The sequence below is a fragment of the Sus scrofa genome, chromosome 15 (assembly GCF_000003025.6).
Source record: "Sus scrofa isolate TJ Tabasco breed Duroc chromosome 15, Sscrofa11.1, whole genome shotgun sequence".
NCBI lineage: Eukaryota > Metazoa > Chordata > Mammalia > Artiodactyla > Suidae > Sus > Sus scrofa.
In genome coordinates this window covers 7886337-7912605 of record NC_010457.5, presented here as the reverse complement: position 1 = coordinate 7912605, position 26269 = coordinate 7886337, and the positions used below count along the sequence as shown (strand labels likewise).

The window sequence follows — 26269 nt, the reverse complement described above, 5'->3', positions numbered from 1 at the left end:
GAATCAAATTCATTGTATCTTACTGCTGTTTTATGACAAAATTGTTGAAAAATAAAACTATTGTCAAGATAATTGCATATTGCATAGGCTGTATTACTCTTATTGGATGACCTAGAGTCTAATTTTTAGGTACATTAACAGGACATTACATTTTAAATACTTCACATTATTGGAATGTTTTAAAAGAATCCCACTTTTACTCTGTTGGCAAAATCAATTTAGACTTAAAGTCATGCTGCAATTGTGCATCATTCTTTCTCAATTAAAATTTTCCGTACATCCTTTATGATGTCATTCTTACACTCCTGTAACAGATGCTTGTTTATATACCAATTTACCTAACTGCTGCTGTACTGGTATTACACTATTGTAGATGTAACCTCTCTGTCTACTTTACATTCCCAGATCTCCTCTCAATAAATGTGTATTTTCAAAATAATTTGCCTCTTTAACAGCCATCTCTAATTACCAAACAATCCTTTCTACTGAAAAAAGCAAAAACAAAATGTCTCTATATTTTTAGAGTGTACAATTAAATACGCATTTCTGGGAAGAAGGATATTCTTAAAATTTTACAAAAGTGGTGGTTCCATGAATAAGTTCATACACAACTTTAAAATATATTTTAGAAGGTACAGTTCTAAAGCCAAATTATTAATTCGGCCCTCTGAGAAGCTAGCGAGAAATCTCACAGACTAGTTGTATACCATAGCTGTTTATTTATGGGAGCACGAGCAATACATAATATCAGGCCCATTTTTAAAGCAACTCTGTAACAATATTAATCAAGCCATATGTATAATCTATCAGCATTGTTATCGTGTTTCAGAATAGAACATCTTATCATAATTATATATATATCATTATATATAAAAATTATAACCATCATATCATAATTATATATATTATATTGTTGTGTAATTATATATATATTTATATATATATAGTTATCATGTTTCAGAATAGAACCAGGTTTCAGAATAGAACCATCAAAGCCTCCAATGGATTGAAATTTAGCTCATTGAACTAAAGAGATCTACCCATTTGGAAAAAAAGAATATGAAAATATATATGAATATATATATATTTCAGATCTGTGGGTGAACACAGACTGAAAAACTACTTTTTGCACATTACCAGTACTTAATTTGAGTTAAGTGATGCTGTGATTCTGTTAAAGGAAGCTTATCATCTTAAAAACATTTATCTCTGAATATATATGTGTGAAATTCTGGCACTGAAACTTTCATAAGGATCTTGAAGGAAAATTGTCACACTGGATCAAACACCAAGCGGTAGCACCTCTTTTTCAAAAATCATTTTAAGTTACCACTAAAAAATATTTTTGTCCCACATGTAAACAAATTTCTTCTAATTTTACAGCCTCATATTTATCAGGGGGTTGCCTGTCATTAGCAAATTTTGCACCATCAAGTTACTGAAGTTACAAAATATGCCACTTTAAAGGAAAAAGTATCTTTACCGCATAACGTTCAACTGATTACCCTTGCCATTTATGTTGAACACTTGGTTAGCCCCCTTCTCTGATATAAGTCAGGCTTTTTAAAAGCAGCAGGGGGAAGTTTCATTTCTTCTCACTTCTTCCCTCCCACAGAAGGGCACTAGAAGGAAAGCTGTGAGTTTTCTACAACAAGAAGTCCTAAGACTCAAGGTAAGGCAAGAAAGATAAAACCGAGATGAATACATCACTACGTATTTGTAACCATACCTCTGGTTCCCATTACAAACCATCGTTTTAGTTGTAAAAAACATTTTTTTTATTCCAAACGCAATAGTTTGCATCTATTAACCCTGAGATCCTGCTGTGTAGCACTGAGAACTATGTCTAGTCACTTATGATGGAGCATGAGAATGGGAGAAAAAAGAATGTATACATGTATGTGTAATTGGGTCACCACGCTGTACAGTAGAAAAAAAATTGTATTGGGGAAATAACAATTAAAAATTTTTTTTAAAAATCCATTTTTAAACTTTACTATTTCAACTACCAAAGAGCAAAATCTAAAAATATAAGCAAGGAAGCAAAACTTTTCCCAATACACAGTGCTGTTGTAATTGCCTATCTATGGATTTTTGTGAAAGAGGAAAAGTTATTTGACTTGAAGAATATCCAAAAAGTCCAAAGAAGTTCTGAAAAAGGCAGCATCTTGCTTTACTACAGAAGCAGTGGTTGGGACATCAGAACGCTGGGGACATCAGATAGTAAGTAGCACTGGAGGAAATCTTCAGGGGGAGAGGACAGAAGAGCATGGGGCGTTCCTACATAGCAAGGAAGCACGCAGGCCTCCCCCTCCTTCCCCACATACTAAAACAGGAAGGAGAGGGCAAGAAGGCAGAGGAGGAAGAGAAAGGGAAGTGGGGTGAGTAGGAAAGGGGAAAGGAAGGGAGAGCAGAGCTGTGGAGAGCATAGCTGAGAAGAGGGAAAAGAAAGCTCCTTACTGGAGTCTGAGCTTGTCACACAGATCCATACCCTCACCAAACAATCTGTCTGAAAGCAGCCTGGGCTGCTGTGGAACTTTAGTCCTGACTGGGGACTCAGGGGTGCAGAGAAAGCCTGTCACTATTCGTGTATGGGTATCAGGTTAATGTACTTTAAGGGTTCTTCGAAGGCAGATTTTTAAAACACAACAAAAAGCCTCTTTGGCTACTATCATATTTCTTTACGGAAGGAGACTTACTGAAAGAAAAAGAGAGAAAGAAAAAGGAAAAAAAAAAGAGCAGACATATAAGAGAGCTCAGTATTGATGTGGGTGCATTTTAAGAATGCTAAAGGAACATAAACAGCTAGGTAATCTGGCCCAAGTGCAACATTTGACTACCAAAATCTGATGTCATGTAAAGAAAGATGGTAAATCAAAAACAATACTAACACTGCCATTGAATAAATCAGTAAATATTTGCCCTAAAGAATTTTATTACAAAATAAAATACTTGGGTGGGGTGTACTGCTTTGTCAAGTACAAATGGGAAGATGTGTAATTCCACTTGTGCCCTTCCTCTGCCTCTACAATGTTCTTAGTTACAAGGTGCTAGGAAACAGATGTACAAGAAAGACGTACAAGAAAGTATGATTATAGATCTATATACCATATGCCTAGAAGTGATTTTATATAAGCCCATCTCATATTATTGATGAAGAAAGAAACTGAGGCTCAGATAAACTGACATGCCCAGGACACTGCACAGGAAGTGGCAGAGTTGGGAACCAAGCCCATGTTTTCTGGCTCCCATTCACAAGCTCTGTAGATTTTTACCACCCAGCCTTCAGCTGCAAAACATTTTCATCTGAATCTTATGTGGTATTCTTCATCCCTGAAGGGTTGTCATTAGTTAAAAGGAATTAAGGAGTTCCCAGGTGGTGCCGCAGGTTAAGGATTCAGCACTGTCACTGCTGTGCCTCAGGCCACTGCTATAGTGAGGGTTCCATCCCTGTCCCTGGAATTTCCACATGCCATGGGTGCAGCCAGAAGATTAAAGGAAAAAAAAGGATTATATCACACACACACGCTACGAAAACACTCATATTCCTTAGACTGGAGATAGCTAAATTTACCTTTCGTTTTTACAGATTTTCGAAGCATGGATTATCACAGAAACCAGGAGTCCTAACTTGCCCTCTCTAAAGGGGCCAGTGGTTGCCTTACAAAGGAGGCACTAGATAGAAACAAGTGCAGAATATTGCCTAAGGCTTGGGTTTACAAACTAAATTACAAGAATGGCAATACCTGTCCCCATATACCCAACAAAGAATGTGGTTTAGAAACATGAACTGGAAGTCCTCAGCCAGAAAAGGACACACAGTTTCCAAATGCATCTCTTAGAGTACTTTTCACTGGTGTCTTGAGCTACAATGCAAGAAATCCAACTATCCTGAGGAAACCATGCAAGAGAAGCCTTCTGGACAACAGACTCAACTGAGTCCAGACTTCCACCATTGTGGCTGAGGGACCAGCTATGTGAGGGGAGCCTCCTGGACCCTCAAGACCTGCTGTTCACCAGCTGAGGACCACTGAGGCAACACAATCAATGCCAGAAAGAGCAAAAGGGTCATTCAGACAAATCCTGCTCAAAGTCCTGACTCACAGAATCCCTGAGGTCTAATAAAAAAGTTATTGAAAGACATTAAGTTTGGGGGTAGCTTGTTATGCAGCAGTATATAACCAGAACTGGGCTTTATTTCTCTCAACTGTAAAATTCGGGAAGCGTTACCGAGTATTGTTGTGAGGATTAAATGAGATGGCGTGCAGTGTCCATGTGATTTGTAAGAGAGTTACCAACACCATCATCCTAACAATGACAACCATAAAAGTTCTTCCCAACATTGAAAACACTGTACCTACCCAGATGGGCCTCTGAAGATGAAAGTCCTGCTTCTGGGCCTACCACCGGGGAGCTATGTACCATTGGTAAGTCAAAGAACCTTCACTCATCCGTCTTCCCCTCGCCCCCTCCAACCCCTGTAAGAGTTAGGCAAAGATGGTAAAATGAGGCTAGTATAAAGAACAGGCTTTATGTGGTCTTTCAAACATTTAAAACACAAACTCCCAGGTATATCCTTTAATTCCACACAGAAATATAATCTCTTCCTTTAATTAAACACATAGTCCTCTTGGTGTAGCTTTTATTTACTTTTTACTTATGATAATAATGCATGCAAATAGTGAAAAAATTTCTATTATAAGATAATTTCTCAACTGCAAGTAAAAACAACACCACCAAGGTCAAAATAGAGTGGTAGGAACTTAGGTGAATGAGAAAGAAGTTAATCCAGTCAAGAAGGCAAACACCACTCATCTCTAGCCAACTTGTGCCATGAGCCATAAGGACCAGTGTTCCTTGATCTTTTGACTTTGCTGAGTCCCCAGAAAGGCTCAGCTCATGAGTGAGCCACTGGCATGTCTAGTGTAGCATCCAGAAGCTCTCTTAGCTGATCTTTCTCTTGTTTTGCATGTGACCTTAGACAAACTGTTTATTTTTCAGTCTCATTTTCCTTTCCCATAAAATTGAGAGGTAAAAGCAATAGTTTCTAAAGTCCTTTGGTCTAAAATTCTAGAGTTCCTTTAATTTATCAGGCCTGCCCAGAGGAAGACAGTGGATTTGGAAAATATGCATATGCCATGTCTACATATTGATGTATTATTTTATTAAAAGGAAATAACAGCTTGTTTTTTATTATGTGTAAAGAAAAACTATGTATTACCTCTGGAAACAGCTACTTGGCCTCCTAGTCCTATCTTAAATGTGTCCTAAACACAATCTTTAAAAGTGGAATTAGAAAAAAATATTTTGATCACAATGGGAAGCTTAAGGTACACTCTATATTATGGCAACCAGTCTGCATATATGCATATGTAGGTGACCAAAACAAAAGTTTCACACAATAATATTTACCCATGCCGTTTGGAATACTCTCTAATTTTCTATTTTCTTTCTTTTACCCTGTATATGTTGTGACTCATTAAATGCAGTTCAAGACTCAGTGGTGAATCAGAATGCACCAAGCTTGTCTGCAAAGATCATCTCCTCAGAATTTACAGTCTGTCCTCTGGATTTCATTTTTGAAATTTTCTTCAAACATTTAACGTCTCCTCCAACTAGATGGTAACTTCCCTTCAGCATGTCTTTCAAATAATTTTGAAGTACACACATAAGGTTTCCTTTCTAGATACCCTAGTAAAACTAGTTTATTTGAGGTAGGCACACCATTTATAAATAGCATTAGTTTCATGTTAATTTTCCTCTTCACTGAGCCAGTGATAGCAAAACTTCAGTGTGTGTTAAAAATCACCTGGAACATGTGGATTCTGAGGTTCTCTCCCAAGAGGTTCTGACTCAGTGGGTACCTGGTAACTTCCAGAAATTTATATTTTTTTTTTTACCATTTTCTTGGTCATTTTGATCTTCTTGGTCATTTGACTACACTTTGAACTTCTGTTCTAAACTTATAAAGGTTTAGACCACGGGTCAGCAAACTTTTCCAATAACGAGCGGATTATAAACATTTAGACTTTCAAGCTACAGGATTTCCGTTGTAACTACTCAATGCTGCTGTTATAAGTGAAAGCATTCACAGAAAAAGTGTAAATAAGTGGGCGTGGCTGTGATCTAATAAAATATTATTTATAAAAACACATGACTGGCTCCTAGCCATAGTTGGCTAAACCCTGGTCTAAAATTTACACTAAAATTTGGCTTTGTTATATAAACACAATAATCAGATCTATTGATTGTGGATGCCTTGCCAAGTGGGTTGACTAACAGTCTAAACTCACAACCAGGCCCTTTGGAAAAGTGTGCTTTGACCAATGCGTGACAACAACAACAGAAGTGCTAAATAGCAGTGTGGGAGATGTGAACTTTCATTTTGACCTTCAAAGCTTATCTTAGAAGGTAAAGAAACAAAGAAGCAGCATTTCTTTTCAGAGAATCTGAAAGCAGAATAGCTAATACTTCTAATTAAGTTATGGAATTCAACTATACATGTACTGCAAGAGGGAACATTAAGAATCTAGGCAATGAGAACAGTTCCAACAGCCATTCCATTTGATATTCCTCATGTAAACCCAAGAACTGGAGGACTTAAATCAGCTATTGCTCCCAGAGGCCCAAGTTCCCAGGTGACTTTTATGCAGTGAGACTTTGTGTAGGAGTCCAGTAGTAAAGCTACACTCATTTATTCCGCATGACACCAATTCTAAACTCAAGCCAGCTACATCTTCAGGTGGTCAAAGAAAAAAAATAAAAAACTAGCTTTGTGAGATTTATTGAATTTCACACCTCCACTGCGGTGCCTTCCTACAAATTTTTCAAAGGTACTTTAAGACAAATGAGATTTCCAACTCAAACTCACTGACATCAGAATTTAATTTCCCACATAATTTGCGACTCCACTTACATTATTTATGGACTCTGAGCATTACATACACTTATGAAGGTTAGGCCAAATCTCTGTACACCATTGCTAAAAACTGCCTGAAGAGGTATACCAGTTTACTGGTTTCCATGCCGCTAAAAAGACTGACAGCAGACATGGGGTTACAGAGTTCCTTGTTCTCTCTGCTTCTTCCACTGGTTAACATTTTGCTTTTAACATTCTGAGTAGAGGTGTAGCCAGGGAGGAGGAATGGTAGGGAAGGTTGGGATGAAGACTTGGTTGAAAGCCTACTAGGTGCCAATAATTTGTTATTCATTTAAACACTTGCCACATGGTATGATAAGTATTATTATTACCACTTTACAGGTAAGGGTCTTAATTTGGTGAAGCTGAGAAAGTTGCCTGAGATTATACAGCTGGGAAGTTGTAGATCTTGTATTGGAACTAAGGACTTTTGATTTCCAAGGCCCTGTTCTAGCATTCCATGCTCACTTTCAAGGAACACTCAAAGCCACCAAACTACAATGTACATCTTCAATAAAAGAGGCACCTGGTTAAAATGGGATTTGAAATACATCCATAGATTTTCTTTACTGAAATAATCTGCTGCTCAAAGTATCAAACATATCAAGATGAGACTGCATTCAAATACTGGAGTCATTCAAATGACATATAAAGAATGCTTTTTGGTGCCTCCTGGTTTGTTCCTTTTCTCCTTCTGGAGTCCTTCTTCCGAACTAGACAATCTCTTCCAGACAGAAGGAATTCCCAGAGCCTCCATGTCTGTGTTCTCCAGGCAGCACCACACCATCTTCCACTTCTATTTGTTCAAATAAAACCTACAAGTCTGAGACCTTAGCGTTTAGGTCTTTAAGTGACAAAAAGTAGTATAAAGTAAAAGCTGACTCTTCAATGAGATCAATAAAATTGGTAAAACCTTAGCCAAACTACAGAGGGGAAAAAAAAGAGAAAAGTCAAATTACCAATACCAACAATGAAAGAGGTAGCATTACCTCAGATTCTACACAAAGTAAAAGGACAATAAAGAAATACCATCTTTATTGTAAATAAAGATATACCGTCTTATATCAATATATTTAACAACCTAAATGAAATGGACAAATTATTTGAGAGAAACTACCACAGATCACTCAAGGAATACTTCAATATTTAACAGACATCAGGTTACTTGTAAAATTTAACATCTATTAATGAAATTGAGTCTGTAGTTAAAAACCTTCTAACAAAGAAAATCCTAGGCCCAGATGGCATAACTAGTGACTGTAACAAACACTTGAGGGAAAAAAAAAAAAACACCAATTCAACATAAATCCTTCTAAAAAACTGAAAAGAGAGGAGGAATACTTCCCAACTTATTCTATGGGGTCTGCATTATTCTGTTACCAAAGTCAAAGACAGTACCAAAAAAAAAAAAAAAAAAAAAAAAAAGGAACTCTTGACCAACAGACACAAATGTTCTTAAAGTTTTAGGAAATTGAATCAAACAATTTGTAAAAAGGATACTATATTGTGAACAAGTATGATTTATCTCAGGAATCAAAGACTGAATAATGTTCAAAAACAATCAATGTAATACATTATATTAGGAGATTAAACAAAAAAATTATGTAAGATTATCTCAATGGATGCAGAAAAACGATTTGGTGAAATCCAATATCTATTCTTGATGAAACTTTTAGCATAGCAGCAATAAAAAGGAGCTTTCTCAATTTAATAAGTGGCATGTTAAAACAAACAAACAAAAAACAACTAAGCCTGACAGCATGCTTAAAGGTGAGAAACCAAATGCTTTCCCTTTAGAATCTGGAAAAGATAGAAATGCATCTATTCCCACCACTTCTATTCAATATTATACTGAAGGATATATCTTCATGTAACAAGAAAAGAAAAAGAAATAAAAGATACTGAAACTGGAAAGGGAGAAATGAAACCATGTTTATTTACACATATGGTTGTCCACACACACACACAAAAACACACCGATAAAATACACACAAAAAATACTTTTAAAAATATGTGTTTGGCAAAACTACAGGACACAAGACCAAAATATAAAAGTTAGTTTTATTTTTCTGTCTTAGCAATGAACCATCAGGAACTGAAAGTATAAAAAATAATACCATATTAGCATCAAAGTAAGAAACACTTAAACATGCATCAAAAATGTGTAAGACCTATATACTGAAGGCTACAAAATGGAGCTGAGAGAAATTAACTGACAAGAACTTAATCTCTGAAATACACAAGCAACTTATACAACTCAACAGCAAAAAAACCAACAACCCAATTGAAAAATGGGCAAAGGACCTGAATAGACATTTTTCCAAGGAAGATATACAGATGGCCCACAAACACATGAAAAAGTGCTCAACATCACTAATTATTAGAGAAATGCAAATCAAAACTACAATGAGGTCCACCTCATACCTGTCGGAATGGCCATCATTAACAAGTGAACAAATAACAAATGCTGGAGAGGGTGTGGAGAAAAGGAAACCCTCCTACAATGCTGGTGGGAATGTAAATTGGTACAACCGCTATGGAAAACAGTATGGCGGTACCTCAGAAAATTAAATACAGAACTACCATATGACCCAGTAATCCCACTCTTGGACATATATCCAGACAAAACTTTCCTCGAAAAAGACACATGCAACCTATGTTCATTGCAGCACTATTCACAATAGCCAAGACATGGAAACAACCTAAATGTTCATCGAAAGACAAAAAAGATTAAGAAAATGTGGTATATATACACAATGGAATACTACTCAGCCATAAAAAGAACAAAAATAATGCCATTTGTAGCAACATGGATGGAACTGGAGATTCTCATACTAAGTGAAGTCAGTCAGAAAGAGAAAGACAAACACCATATGACATAACTTACATCCGGAATCTAATATACAGCACAAATGAAACTTCCCACAGAAAAGAAACTCATGGACTTGGAGATCAGACTTGTTGTTGCCAAGAGGCAGGGGCACGGGTCAGATGGACCGGGAGTCTAGGGTTTATAGATGCAAACTATCGCATTTGGAGTAGATAAGCAATGAGATTCTGCTGTATAGCACAGGGAACTATATCCAGTCACTTGTGATGGAACATGTTGGAGGATAACGTGAGAAAAATCATCTATCTATCTATTTATCTATCTATCTATATATATATGACTGGGTCAGTTTGCTGCTCAGTAGAAATTCCCAGAACTCTGTTAATCAGCTACAATGGAAAAAATAAAACTCATAAAAAAATTTAAAATGATCCAAATGGGAGTTTCTCTGAGAGGATGCAGGTTCAATACCTGGCCTCACTCAGTGGGGTAGGGATCCAGTGTTGCCACAAATTGTGGCATAGGTCACAGATGTGGCTCAGATCCAGTGTTGTCATGGCTGTGGTGTAGGCTGTAGCTGCAGCTCTGATTCAAACCCTTGCCTGGGAACTTCATATGTTGCAGAAGCGGCCATAAAAAAAAAAAAAAAAAAAAAAAAAGGATCCAAATATCCAGCAACATGTAGACAGATAAATGGTGATATATCCATACAATGGACTAGTAATTAGCAACAAAAAAGAATGAACTTCTGAAACACATAACCAGAATGGACCTAAAAATAATCATGTTGTGTGAAAGCAGCCAGACAAAAAGGAGTACATATAATATGCCTCTATTTTTATAGAAATATAAGAAATTCAGATTTATCTGTACTGACAGAAGGCATATCAATGGTGCCTGAGAATGGGGATGGGAGTGGGGTATTGAGTACGGGAAGAGATTGCAAGGGACATGAGGAAATTTTGGTGACAATGACAAGATGTTCATTGTCTTGGTAGTGATGGTTTCACGGGTGATAAATAGGTCAAAACTAATCAGATTGTAAACTTTAATTTTAGTTTATTGTGTGTCAATTTACCTCAATAAAGCTATTTAAAAAACAATCTTCTAAGAATGGAAGTTTGCATTTTTGTGAGTTTAAGGAAAGCAATAGTTTTCAGTCACTCTGAACTGCTAGAAAAACACATTTTCCATACAATTCACTATGTATTAGGGGTTAAAAACATCTAAGTGATCTTGAGGCAGGAGTTCCTAACTAAACCCTACCTGGGAAGAGGATCCTAATTTTAGCCACTAATAGATTATGCAAATTCTTATCACAGGCATACTATGTACTATAGGGCTTTATTGTATTTAAAGGAAATTTTAAAATAAAAGACAAGTTGTACATATGATGATGTGCATATATATATATATATATATGAAGATACACACATATATATACACATAAGATGTATATATATTGATATAAAAGACTTATTCTTTTTTTTTTTTTTGTCTTTTTGCTATTTCTTGGGCCGCTCCCATGGCATATGGAGGTTCACAGGCTAGGGGTCGAATCGGAGCTGCAGCCACCAGCCTACGCCAGAGCCACAGCAACGCGGGATCCGAGCCGCGTCTGCAACCTACACCACAGCTCACGGCAACGCCGGATCGTCAACCCACTGAGCAAGGGCAGGGACCGAACCCGCAACCTCATGGTTCCTAGTCAGATTCGTTAACCACTGCGCCACAATGGGAACTCCAAAGACTTATTCTATAAAGCTCAAACTTAAAGTGAAGAAAAACTATTTTGGATAACAATGCAAAAATATCAAATTATTACAAGGTAGAAAAAAATTTGGCTGACCAACTGCTTTTCTGTAGCAACATTCACCACCAGATAACACAAAGAGACAGACAAGAAAGCACGTTGATCATAATGGATTTACAGTCCTGAGATCCTATGTTTTCAAGGACAGTTTTTATAGATTAAATTACTTTAGAAAAATTCTTGGTGTGTAAAACAACTTTTTTAAAAAGGTTCAAAGATAAAGGAATAATACAGAACCAAGGACAACAAAGGAAATTGCCTGGCTAAAGCCAAGAGGCCTGCAAATACTCTTAGCATGAATAATGCACTTGACATGATATAAAGGAGCAAAACTTTTTTTAAAACTAATGAACTTAAAAAAAGAGAAAGTAATAAACTTGAAGGTATATGCTCCATGAGGGTTTGATATTTGCAAATCAATTGCCTTGGGAAGCAGTGCTCTTATTGTTTCTAGAATGGGCTTTTGGACCAAGTTCAGCCCTGTTGAATAAAGAAAGAAATAAAACAAAGTCAAGCAAACAACTGTATTGTAACTAACAGTCCCTTGTTTCTCAGGATTTGGCATCTTCATCCATGAAATAGGGCTCCAAATAGTATTTGACTAACTCCCCAAATCAAACGTACTCTTCAAAGAACAAAGATCTGCCAATAACAGCGACATTAAAAAGAAAATCACATGGACCTGAAAGTAGTACAGAAGAGTGGCAGAAGAGTTCTGAGATTTGCTGTCATTGAAAGAGAAAGTTAGTGGACTGCTATATGGGAAACAACATTTACACAGGTAAGTGTTACCTGTGTGTATACTCAACTGTCAGTCATGTCACACCAGTATGTATCACTATATATCCAGTGCCCCACAGAGTACCTGTTAGCTAATCTACTCTCTACAAATCTTTAGAATGGTGAATAAACATGCAAATGTGTATTCATAAATATATGAATGATATTACTTTGGAATATAATGTAAATATTTTATTTGAGAGGGTATGACTGATTTTCAAGCCAATTTTAAAGTTGGCTACCCAGTTTAAAGTATGCTTCATATTTAATCTGCCATAATCTTTCAAAATATCCTAAAATGTCAGCAAGAATGGTGATGATGATCTAGGCTGTAATGCAACCTCAATGAGTAAGAACATGATATCTATACAACAGAAACTTTTGATCAGTTACGTAATGAATTGTCCATGAAATGTTAAGATATGATTATGTTTTTTATTAAACAGATTAAAATACAATTGACCCTTGAGCCAACCTCCTTCTATAGAAAATCCACATGTAATCAACTTGAGTCAAGTTAACTAGTAATTGCCTACTGTTGGCAGGAAGTCTTGCCAATAACATAAACAGCAGATTAATACACACTTTGGTGTTATATGTATATCTATATATATTGTATGCATTCATAATATACCTTTTTCTTAAATTCTGCCATATTTCTGAGCTACATGGTTGATTTATGAGTTCTTTCAAACTGTCACAAATCTCTAAAATGTTTCCAATGTATTATTGAAAAAAAAAATCCATTTATAGGTTGATCTGAGTAGTTCAAACCCAACAGTTCAAGGATCAATTGTAACATTAAAAGAATTGAGGAGAGTTTTGCAAATAAGGAAGGTCTTTTGCCAAACAAATACTCAAACATCATAAATTTAGAATTAACAATTTTGGAATTTAGGATCATACAGCCTAATGGTAAATTGAAACTTACTTTTCACTACTTATATAAAGATAGGAAAATGATATGCAAACATACTTGTCATTTGTTCATTCACCACATTGATGTTAAAAGTATGTATCTAAACAAAAAAACAGCAAAGATAATTTCAATTAACTATTCACAATTATAAGTACTAATGTTGTCCCTTGGCCAGGTGAACTAGGTACATCTGACAAAGAGAGGCTGTCAGCCTTATTTTATATTTTGGTGGCAGTTCTTAGCCTTGACAGCAAGATCACATCTTACTCACTTTGTACATCTAGTCTTCAATGCAATATAGTGCACAATAGTCATCCAGCAATTTTGTGAGTATGGCTTCCTAGAAATATCCCCCACCCTTCCTCACACCATGACCTTCACCACTCCTGAAAATCACCCTCCTTTTTTGCAGTTCCCAGCCTTCACTCTACATGTTTCTTTTTTTTTTTTTTTCATTTATATTTTCGTATGTAATTTTTTTTTTTTATTTTCCCACTGTACAGCAAGGGGGTCAGGTTATCCTTACATGTATACATTACAATTACAGTTTTTCCCCCACCCTTTGTTCTGTTGCAACATGAGTATCTATACAAAGTTCTCAATGCTAGTCAGCAGGATCTCCTTGTAAATCTATTCTAAGTTGTGCCTGATAAGCCCAAGCTCCCGATCCCTCCCACTCCCTCCCCCTCCCATCAGGCAGCCACAAGTCTTTTCTCCAAGTCTATGATTTTCTTTTCTGAGGAGATGTTCACTTGTGCTGGATATTAGATTCCAGTTATAAGTGATATCATATGGTATTTGTCTTTGTCTTTCTGGCTCATTTCACTCAGGATGAGATTCTCTAGTTCCATCCATGTTGCTGCAAATGGTATTATGCCATTCTTTTTTATGGCTGAGTAGTATTCCATTGTGTATATATACCACCTCTTCCGAATCCAATCATCTGTTGATGGACATTTGGGTTGTTTCCATGTCCTGGCTATTGTGAATAGTGCTGCAATGAACATGCGGGTGCATGTGTCTCTTTTAAGTAGAGTTTTGTTCGGATATATGCCCAAGAGTGGGATTGTGGGGTCATATGGAAGTTCTATGTATAGATTTCTAAGGTATCTCCAAACTGTTCTCCATAGTGGCTGTACCAGTTTACATTCCCACCAACAGTGCAGGAGGGTTCCCTTTTCTCCACAGCCCCTCCAGCACTTGTTATTTGTGGCCACATGTTTCTTCTTTCTCCCCTCCATCTAGCTTTTCCACCTCCAACTCAGGATAAATTATTCTCATCTCCTCCTCTATTTCCAAAGGAATTCGTTTGCACCTCTACATTTGTACTCTTTAGAGTCTAATTTTTACATCCATTAGATTACAGCTCTTAAAAAGAATTTTATAAAGATGGTATTTTCCATAGTATCACATTCTTGACACATAGTAGGGACTCAGTAAATGCATACTGAATCATATAATTGAATTCAACATGTACGCACACACTAACACACAGAGCACTGTAAGGATAAGTCACTCTAATGAGTTACTTTAGGTTAATAATAATAATCAACAATTGCATTTACTGAGTATCTACTATTTGCCAATCTGTTAGATGCAAAATGCACAGTATCTTAAACCTTATTATAAAAACCCCTATCTCATGGACGAGAAAGCCAAGATTTAGAAAAGTTAAGTATACTAAACACAGGGAAAATGGTGGCATGTTGCTGAGCACAGATTCTAATCCCGTATTCTTAGTTAAAATGACCACAGTCCTCTTCTTTGCATATCTTTAATTTCTTCCCTTCTCACCCTCAACAGTACAGCTATTTTACTCAAAATCTACTTTTTATTTTCTGTCTCCTAATTTAATCTATTTTTAAGATTCTAGGCTGCCTTTAATGCCTTATTAAGGATATTCTAATGATTTTGCCTACTCTGACATTATTTTTCAAATCAATTTCTAAGCAAATAATTTCAGTGTTACTGTTAGATACGTAGTTTGAAGATAAGCTAGGTGTACTTGGGATAAAATGTCATCATTCAATGAAGCAGCTTGAAACCCATAAAAATCCCACATAAACAAAACTAGAACCTCAGAAGCCCAACATATACAAGAACGTGATATCCCACAAAACAAAGTCTTGCAGCCTTTTCTATGTGATGATCTCCAGTATTATAGATGCCTATGAAATTTCCTGTTCTTGAATATCTATTTCTTTGTAGTAAATAACAGCTCTTTAAAATATGGGAATCATAACTAATGGATTATAATATTTCTGCCTTTAAAATCTGAATTTCTTATAGTAAGATTATTCCAAATGAAAGAACCGAGAACACTGAACCCGTTTTCTTCTATTAGCATATCGGCCTACAATCATATCTAGATCAATAGTGAAGATATCTGCTTAAAAGAGAGCCATGCTTTCTTTTGTCAGAAATTCATTACTTTTTATTAGGGTCATTGCTTGAAAACTTCAAAACACCATATGGACCTAATTGTGGTTTATTTTGGCAAAAAGGAAGACACTGTAGAACAATTGAGGCATTACATTCTACAATTCCATTACTTTCATCCCTCTCAGTTTTATTACTGTGTCATTAAAGGCAACTTGAGTGAGCGAAGAATTATAGCGTCATGTGTACAGGCTAGTAGATTAATAACAAAACACACTCAAGTTTAAAGGTATCTAACAGCTGTTTTCATTATTTTGTGTAAATACGCTTGAAGCATATCTATCTGATTAGTGGATAGAGTGCTCTTCTCTGTCACATGCCATGGGCACTGCTATGTGCAAGTAATCAAAGTGCTCAGAAAATGAGTTTACATTGTTCACTGCTGAAATACACAAATGTCAGAAAGTGACTGCGCATCAAAGCTTAGTCAAATCATCTGCTGCAAACAAACAGATTCCAATGCACATTTCAGCTTAAAACATTCCGCTGCAGCACACTGAGTTGGACTTACTTCTGGCCAAAATGAAGTAGTGTGCGGAGAATAATAAGTTCCTCTAGTGAGAAAGAAAGGACTTCAAAATCCAACTGGTACATAAAGATTCCTATGGATCATCATTAACATCATTTCCAATAGAATCAGCATCTAAAATGTTATTTTTATCCTAGGAATATTAACTTTTATATGATTTTAAATGTGAACTGAGAAGGGCATATGTCATATATTCTTATTTTAGGGATTAAATACATTGTAAAATCCATACATGACTGAAGATTTCTCCTGCAATAATTTTGAACTCCATGTCCGCAGGGTTTTCCTTCATTCTCTTTCATGCTCTATGTTCCATCTAACAATACATTTACTTTGAATTTCCAATACCCATTTGCTTGCTACTTAAACATTTCAAATATATTTATCCTCACCTATCTGTTTTTGTCCTTCTACAGATTCTCTTCACTTGACCTCTAGGCTCTTCAACCGTGGAAGCATGACTCCCATTCCATTACGGAGTTGACAGGTTCAACTACTCTGCTGCCTGCCCACTCAGTGGGCTTTTTCACTTCATCACCATGTCTCTGGTTAACTAACCGTCTCTGTGGTTTCTTGTCCCCTGTGTCCGCCTACTTTCGATGCTCCAAGTCAGACATTTGTTTTCAAATCTATTCAAACTCTCTTCGTCTCTTTTTTTTTTTGCTTCTGTGGGGGGTGGGGATGGTAGGTGCAATCCTGACGTCACATCCATGAACAAACCTTGAGATAATACAAGTGCTGAATATTCTCAATATGGTGATGAGTGCAACTTCCTTCTTTTTCCACAGCCTGGCATTAAAAATGCCCTGCACTATTTAAGTTCCTCTGTCAAGAACCTCTGATTTTGACATATCCGGCTTCCACAGAAATGTTTGAAACCACTTTATGCTTGCCCCTCCAGTCACAGAAACACTTGTTTCAAATTTGTCTGTCTGCCTCTTCCAAGTTTCTCATCTTTTCCTTCAATTTCATCCACTTGGTCTTTGGGGATGTTTACACTGAAGCTCGTATTTCAAGACTCATCTAGTTTTCTCTCAAGCATCTCTAAGTCCTCTGTGCTGTTTGAAGGCTTGCCTTGTCATCTGTATATTCTGTCTGTCTGCACCTCAGTTTCCTTCTGCCTTTCTGATGAGAGGCTGGAGCACTCATGAGAGTGGGACTCTGGTAGCACTAACACAAGCCAGACCTGGCTGTGGAGGTGTTATGTAAGCTTCTCCACGCTGTACTGACAATGAGTTTCTACACTGACCTTCAAGTTCCAAGTGTATTCTGAGGTGTTCTGTAAGTGAGGCTCACAACCAAAGTGTAAAGATTTTCAGTTAAGGATACAAGTTAGATTTTTCAAAAGGTTTAGACAGCAATTATATAAAGCCACACCCAATATCTGCATGTCACCTTTCAAAGTAGTAAACCTCATTTGTTGATGTGTTGACAAAGCTCAACAAGGCAAATAAAGCACATCTAGGAACACTGATTCTCTATAAATCTAACCGTATTTTCACCCACTGTTCTCGAAAAGTTCTTTTAAAATAAAGGGGTCAAAATGTAACACTGACTTTCTTGCTTATGAATTTATTCCATAAGGTAAATAGCACTGAAGCTAAACAAGAAAGCTCAATGGTCCAAATTACAACCCATTTCTCTCAGAAAAAAAGATGTAAGCTGAATGCTAATCCAAACTGACTGGTAATTTCTGCAGCTGCCACACAAATTTCCCTTCCCAAAGCTTTTTGTATTGTCTGCCCACTAATAATATTTATTGGAAATCAACAGTAAAGAAATGTGCTGGTGCTCTAGAGTATTAAAAGGATTAAATGAGTCTCCATGCTCAAGAACCTTATAGTCAAATGACAGAAAATACATAAATCAATTGAAAAGAGACACAGATATGAATGACATTTGGACACAAAACTGTGACTCTATACTTAATTTAAAAGCTTCCCCTATTAAGTCTGTCTGGGTAAGCAATGAGGGTATGGAATGAATTAAAAGCAGCATCTTACCACAATATACTGTTTAATTCCCAGTGTGGTTCAATGGGTTAAGAATTCAACATAGTGTCTGTGAGGATATGGGTTCAATCCCTGGGCTCACTCAGTGGGTTAAGAATCCAGTGTTGCTGTAAGCTGCAGTGTACATTGCAGATGCGGCTTGGATCTGGTGTTGCCATGGCTGTGGCATAGGCATCAGCTACAGCTCAGATCTGACCCCTAGCCTGGGAACTTCTGCAGCCGTAAAAAGAAAAATAAATTAATTAATAAATTAATTAATTTTTAAAATGGCCTAGTTGTCTAATGCCAGTGACATTATTCAGAAAGGACAATTGAAGGATACTAAATACTGGTTTTTTAGAGGCTAAGGCAGTAAATAGGAGATGAGAAGAAGGAATCTGACTCAGGTCTGAAAGAAAGAAAGGAGGAAAACTATAGGAATAATAGATGCAAAGGCTTATAATCAAGAGGGAAAGAGTCATGTACTCTCTGTCCAGAGTAACATGAGATCAAAGATATGAGGGAAAGGCAAGTATTAGCAAGGAAATGTCGCTTCACTTCTTTTCACTATGGATAATGCCCTGGACACCTAAATAAACTGGGCAGCCTCCATTTCAGAGCTGACGTATATGTCTTTCCTTCTTTCTGCATTATATGCGCCATTAAATCTTCCATATATCCTGTACCTTGATCTTCCCCAACCCTTTTCCACATCAAAACTCAGCAAAATGTTCTAGCTTCTTATTTCAGTTGGAAATTTTTCTCTGGTTGGTCACTTTGCTGTGATCACATCCTTTAAGCTGCCTCTTATGATTCTTCAATAAATATACAGACTCAATTCCCTTCGGGGAAAATGGTACCAGAAACATTTCTGCCTCAGAGGATCCATCACCTTCCTGGGAGGAATGTTCTGCTCTCTTAAGAGCTTTGTAAACCAGAACGTGGTACATAAATGTAAGGCATGACTCGAGCTGCTGTTATTAATCACCATACCTTTCAGATTTGCTTTATATCTAAAATAACCTGCCTCGCGCCTCCTACTGTAAGCATGTCGAGAGCAAGAGGAATGCTAGTTTAACATATTTTATGCAGCACCTGGCACACCACATGCAAAAAGGCTTGTTGCTGATGATGCTAATGCTCACTGAAATTAAAGTCTATCTTCTCATGATCACATAATAACTGGCAATCACCTTGAAATGGGAGTGTATTAAGTCCTATAAAACACAGTGAGTACTTCTGGCCCAAGTTTTGCTCTCAGTGAAACCAGAGAGCAGCCGTTCAGGGCTCCCCTCAGAATACACGTGTTGCAAAGCATTTAACCTTTCCATCGTTCTCAAGAAGATTCACAGTTACACGAGACGGATTATTCAAATGACTCCCTGAGTTTTTCTGCTTATGTATGCCACTCAAATGAGGAAGATTAAATAGAGCCCTGTTCGCAGGATGATTCTAAGTAACACCAGACTAAGCATAGAAAAATGATTGCCTCTCGATTCTTTTAAGTCACACACATCACCAAATCACTCTATCTTTTATTAGACTAACAATAGAATTGAACTGGGGCCACAATAACCAAGGGAACCAAAATTTCTTCCTCACATAGGATGTTTCTGAAATTCTTCCTCCTCTAAAATGACCATTTTAGAGACGAAATAATATCCAATGCTACCAGTCTATTCCAAACCTATACCTGAAAACATCGTCCATTATTAATCTTACTAATTTCTATACGCATGTTGTGTTACCTTAGTTACATAGGTACGTAATCATAGAATTAACTAGATGTGAACTTAGAAATTGACCCTATCCAACATCCTCCCCATTTGAGAATCCCTTGGAAAGACTTGGCTACAATATTTTATCTACTGATTGTTAAATTAATTTTCATTTAAGCTCCTTTTACAAAGAGTAACTGCAACAGGGGAGCTGAAGACAAGTTCCTAAGGTTTTATAGATGAGTTGTCATCAAGTCAGGTGAAATGTGACATCTCCCCTCCCTCCAAATACTGTGAGCTCCTTGCCCCTTAGCCATCTCTGACACAAGAATATCTACAATCTGATCAGCAATATCAAACTCATTTCTTCAAAACGTATCACGCACACATTCTATGACATTGTTGAATGAATCCAATTATTAGAAAGAAGATATCTTTCTGGAATTGTTCTCTTTACCTTATGCTTATGTTTTAATTCTTTCATTTAGGAAAAACACACTACAAATGTAACTACAATTGCACATAACCATCTTTCAGATTCCAAGTTTCAATGATTTCATAGTGTGAATGAAAGTATTTTGCCTCCTCCTAGAATTCTTTCTCCAGAATAAGTATTTCAAGCCCCCTCAAATGTTTTTAGAAGTATTTTATAGTTATCTATCTATATCTATCTACCTATCTGTATACATATATATGTGTATTTTTTTTTTTTTGTCTTTTTGCTATTTCTTTGGGCCACTTCCGTGGCATATGGAGGTTCCCAGGCTAGGGGTTGAATCGGAGCTGTAGCCACCGCCTACGCCAGAGCCACAGCAACGCAGGATCCGAGCCGCTTTTGCAACCTACACCACAGCTCAGGGCAACGCCGGATTGTTAACCCACTGAGCAAGGGCAGGGACCGAACCCACAACCTCATGGTTCCTAGTCGGATTCGGTAACCACTGCGCCACGACGGGAACTCCCTATATGTGTATATTTTATATATATAATCTTTTTTTGAATATAAGAGTCAACATTCTTTTGAATATTATTTTGTACATTTCAGTGCACTTTTTTGGAAAATCAAGATAATGTTGAAATTTCCTTTCAAAAATAAAACCCAGCAGGTGTACAAATATACAGAATAGATGAAAGCATAGCTTATCTGGTTAAAGAGATGAGGGAGCCATGAGAGGAGCCTTATTTTTCCCCCTACATACGTTCTTCCCTATCACTAATTTTCTCTACTCCCCCCTCCACCAAACCTTCACTATGGTCTGAGAAAACTTTCACAGTCCTAATAGCTCTTGGGAACAAAATGTGAAAATGGCTACAGGGGAATATTCTGAATGGAGATGATGATGGAGATGAGGATGTAGCCAACATTTACTGCGTGTTTACTGTGAGGCTTATGGAGAAACTCCTTAAAATATTTCTGATAGGTACACCATCAGCCACAGCAGATGAACCCAAACTAGGTTATTTGATAATAAGCTGCAAATTTGTTAGTGGATGGAGACCTTGAGAATACAACACAACATAAGTACTGGCAGCAGAGGGGCCACTGGAAGCAAAGAGAGAGTGCCTGACTCAAAGGGCAGCAAGCATCCCTTCATCTGCTCACATGTGCATGCCGTAAAGAATTCCTGAGTGCCTTCCAGATGCCTAGGTAGTGGGGTCACCCAACACAGAGCTTGTATTCTAATAGACTTAGCAAGAAGCTCAAGTCTATTGCAAACAAATTACTTGTTTAGCTTTCTTTTTTTTTTTTTTTAATTCTGGCCAATACTGCTTCAGTGCAAACAAATTAGTGAAGGCTACAGCAAACTCTCTAAATTCCCTTTTAGTTGTAAGGACATCATTATCAGCAATTGATATTTACAACAACCAAGGTAAAGGGAGTGGGAAACCTGAGAAGTTGACACTCAATTAGTAGAAAAGAATTTAGATAATCTGAAGAAAAATAAAAATATATCTTTTATCAGTGTCTAAAAATTGTACTACAAATGCTCAATTAAGTTTTATTAAACCTACAGAATGGGACTGTCCAAAAATCCATAGACTTTTCTCCTCTATTAATCTTCCTAAGGTAGAGTAATTTTTCTCCACATAACAGAAGAGAAAAATGATACAAAGAGAAGCATTTGTGTTTGTGCAAATACAAAATAAAAGGTTATATTTCAGGGCATCACATAGCACTTAAACATTTTCACCGTATTTTCACCCCAAACGATCCTGATCATATCATTCCTCTCTTACTAAGATGAAGTGGGGACACTTGTCTGTCAATTTTCCCTGGCACTTGATCTTAAGTCTCTGATTCTTGTGTCAGGGCCTTTCCAATGCATTCAAATTCTTGAGAAGAGAACACAACTGCCTGGACTCCTAGGGGAACTATTTCTTACATTAAGAAAATTCCCTAACTTTCCTACTGGTCTTTTGGCTCTAGAAGTATAGGAAAAGTGCTAAAAAGCAAAAGAAAATCAGCCAAGGGCAGTTTCTTCACTCTACTCTGCTGATGTGCCAAATTGATTCGGGGCATGACTTTGAGCCCTCCCTGACCTACTCAGCTCAGTTTTGGTACTAAGAGCCTGTCAGACCCAGAGCAACAGAGAGCCCAGATGATCAGCATCTAGGGAGTGGCTAAGGGTCTGGGAGGAAGTTTCGGCTCCCACATCCAGGGCATGCCCATGAGAAACCCTGGCTACAAGCATCTGATCATCTTTCTCTCTCTGATGTCACCAAGCTTGTACTTCTGCAGCCAGTCCATCCAACAGGACTTTTCCATGGATCTCAGGCCTTAACTCACTTCCACATAGGACTGTAGCATTAATTAGTCCCTAGAACATAGGTCAAGGGGTGATAGCATTAATGTCCACACCTGGTTCTTTCGAGCCCCCTTTGCCAGAACTGACTCTGCTTCTGACATGCCTTATGTGGACTCTGCTGGACCTACTAATTCTGAGCACTGATACCTTACAACTGTACCTGACTAGCCTCATACAGAGTTCCAGACTAGATGTGAGTCCCCTGCTTCCCTGGAACTTGGTGATTCAGACAGCTGAACATTTTCTGGGTAGGTCAGCATTTACTGTCCTCAGCTTTCATGCACACATACTGTCTTCTCCATCCCCTCTCTTTCCACTGAGAGCTCCCAGCATGTCACACAGCTAGACTCCTGCTATTATAATACTGGACAGAGGGATTACTCCTATCTAGTTTCTTTTCTTTTCTTTTTTTCAGCCATGCAAAAAAAAAAAAAAAAAAAGAAAAGCTGAAAAGGCATGAAGAAGGTCCCAGGCCATGGATCATAGATCAAACAGGAGCCACATCAGTAACCTGAGCCTCAGCAGTGACAATGCTGAGTCCTTAACTGCTAGATCACCAGGGAATTCCTCCTATCTAATTTCTATTAACTCTAATGAAAATTCAAAAGAAACAATTCAGATGCTCAGAATGTTTTAAAACAATGAAATATTCTCAGAATGTAAGAATCAATAAGCAAAACAGTTGTGAAGCATATTTTCTAAATTACCCAAATGTTCATCAGTAAAGAAGAAAATATTTTACTCTGGTTATAAATAAACTTTCAATCTTAAACAGATCTATGTATCAAAAGCTTACTATTTGTCAATTATGTTCAAATAGGAAATAACCAAATTGGTTCCTTATCTCAAGAAAGTACTACATTGTGAAATCTCTCGGATTATTGCACAAGGCTTTTCAGTTCAAAATAATTAAGCAATTCAACAGATGAAGCCAATGCTATAACCTCTGCTATATTTTGAGACACACGTATCAAGATCTCCTACTACAGAATCTATTTGGGGGAAACGATGTAGAGATACTTTCCACATCCCTCCTGTTAAGTACAACTAAAAGCACTGGGCATTACATATAAAACAAACATAGGAAGACTCTGAGAGGTGGAGAGAAGACAGACTATCCGGAGAACCTGGAACTTAAGGAATAACACAGAGGTAAGTCTCCTATGTTTGCTTTTTGACTGAGATATCCTAGACTGGATATTGGAGAGGCCAGTGGCCCAGAAACACCACTGGACATAGAGAAACCACAGTCCTAAGGAAAGCCTATTCTCTATACAAAGGACCAGAAAAGGGCAGCCTCTTAAGACAGAAAACTGTTAGACAATAATAGATGACAACCGTTAAGATGCCACACAAACACCACAATGAAAGCTGCGGTTCCAGCCCTGCCAGCAAAGATGGAGTGTAGAAGCTAGATTTTTACCTTGTCCAGGCTGTAGCGACGTGTTTCCCCCTGTGTTTCCCCCTCCACATTTTGAGCAACATTGGAAAAGGTACAGATTTGGGAACTGGGACTCTGAGCTCAACCTGCTTATGTGGTGTCAGAGGGGAGGGACGTAGTGAAGAGCCATGACTCTCACTGTGGCTCAGTGGTAAGAAGGCCCCAGGGAGTCCACCCCTGACTGTGGTGGATGAAGGCTGAGCGGAACTTGCACCTCCACCTCACAGCAAATGAGGCGGCATCTCCATCACCCAGCAGAGAAGTATTAGAGGAGCCTGAAAAATACAAAATTTAAGTAAGACCCAGAATGTAATTAACACAAGACCCCAACTGTCCGAGTTTCAACTAAAAATTACTCATCATACCAAGAACCAGGATATCTCAAATTGAATGAGTACAACCAGTAGATGCTAGTTGAGATGAAAGATTTAAAGCAGCCAACATAAAAATAATCCCACCAACAATCATAAAAAAATTTGAAACAAGTGAAATAGAAAGCTTGGGGGGGAAATAAATATGAAGAAAGAAATGAAAAGCAAAAAAATAGAAGTATAAATAGAAATTTTAGAACTGAATACTCAATGAATGGGCTTAACTGCAGAGCACAGGGGACAAAGGAAAGAATCAGTGAACTTCAAGAGGAAACAAGAGAAATTAGCCAATCAGAACAATACAGAGAAAATAAACAGAGTGGGAAGGAAAATGAACAGAACTTTAGGAATCTGTGGGACTGTAACAAAAATTCTAACGCTGGGGTCACTTGGAGTCCCAGAAGAAAAGGAAAAGGCTTAAAAATATTCAAAGAAATCATTGCTGAAAATTTCCCTAATTTGACAACAGATTCAAGCTCAGAGAACCCTTAAAAATCCACACCAAGACACATCACAGTCAAACTTCTGAAAAGTAAAGACAAAGCAAACAAATTTTAAAGCAGCCAGAGAGAAATGATGCATTAATTATAGAGGGAAAAGTTCTTTTAATAACAGAAGATTTCCCATCAAAATGTCTACCTTTTTCATGATGTTATTAATTTCTAAACCACTTCTTTCTGTACTTCATTCAAAATTTCATCTACTTTGATTTCTCCTGTATAAAATAATCTGAGTCAATAGAATACCACACATTCCTAACAACCAATCTCACCTATGCTTTAAATTGAGAATCATCTACCTGGGGCAGCCTTTTGAAAGAGATGGGCTCTTAACGGTTAATGCCCTTTTCTCCTTGGGAGTGGTTTCAGACTTGGTGCCACAGGATTTGCCCTTTGTGGCTTCTCACTTCCGAGATTTGGAAAATATGAATCACAATACAGAGAAAGGTAAGAAGCCCAGCAGAACCCCTTAGTGATAACTGAGTTTGCATCATCTGTCATTAGAACGTCCTGCCAACTGGGTCATTCCCTATTAAATTACCACTTGTCAATGTTTAAAATACTGGATGATAAATGTGCCAAAACTGATAACACAACAGCTTTTATTTTCTAATAATCCTTGTTACCACAGCCTGTTTATTAACGCATAGATACCATACTTTTTTTTTTTTTTAAAGTACTTCACCAAAAGACACTTTAGTCTAATACAGTGCTATCAGGTAAAATACCTGGCTCCCTATATGTTATAGACTGTTTCCACTTGCCAAAATAAACCAACTGGCGATTTAGTGATATGAGGAACTCCAAGTTTCACATTTCATCAAATACTAGTAATCTGTTTTATCAATATAAACTGCATTTTAATGAAAAAATTCTTTTCTTCAGTACACTTCACTTTCAATGCCCCTGAGTATAATAATTCGTTCATGCTGTAGAACAAGAATGTTTTACAAGACCTTAACTCTCAAGAGAAATTTCTCTGTAAATACAAAATACGAGCTTTATGGGAATGTGTTGTGTGCACATGAATAGTGCCCAACACCACAAAACACAAAAACAAAAAAATGGCTGCTCTTAGATTTCAGCTCAAATATCCTTCTAAGATATTGCACAACTTACTTGTTACTAGAACAAAGGTTACTTGAGCAACCAGGTGATAAGTAAATGAAATGGGATTCATATCCCTGAGGTCTTTGAATGAAAATGCATCAG

General features: G+C 37.2%; 1 protein-coding gene and 1 long non-coding RNA gene across 26 annotated transcripts in view; one reads left to right on the top strand and one right to left on the bottom strand.

Moving 5' to 3' along the window:
* The window catches only part of GTDC1 (glycosyltransferase like domain containing 1), a 476816-nt gene that overhangs the window by 250179 nt on the left and 200368 nt on the right, over positions 1-26269 (bottom strand). The gene's annotated exons all lie outside the window — the stretch shown is intronic.
* LOC106508109 overlaps positions 20666-26269 on the top strand; it is a 51425-nt gene continuing 45821 nt past the window's right edge. Inside the window, exon 1 of the long non-coding RNA XR_001304673.2 lies at positions 20666-23897. This is a non-coding gene — a long non-coding RNA (uncharacterized LOC106508109). The remainder of the gene's footprint in view (positions 23898-26269) is intronic.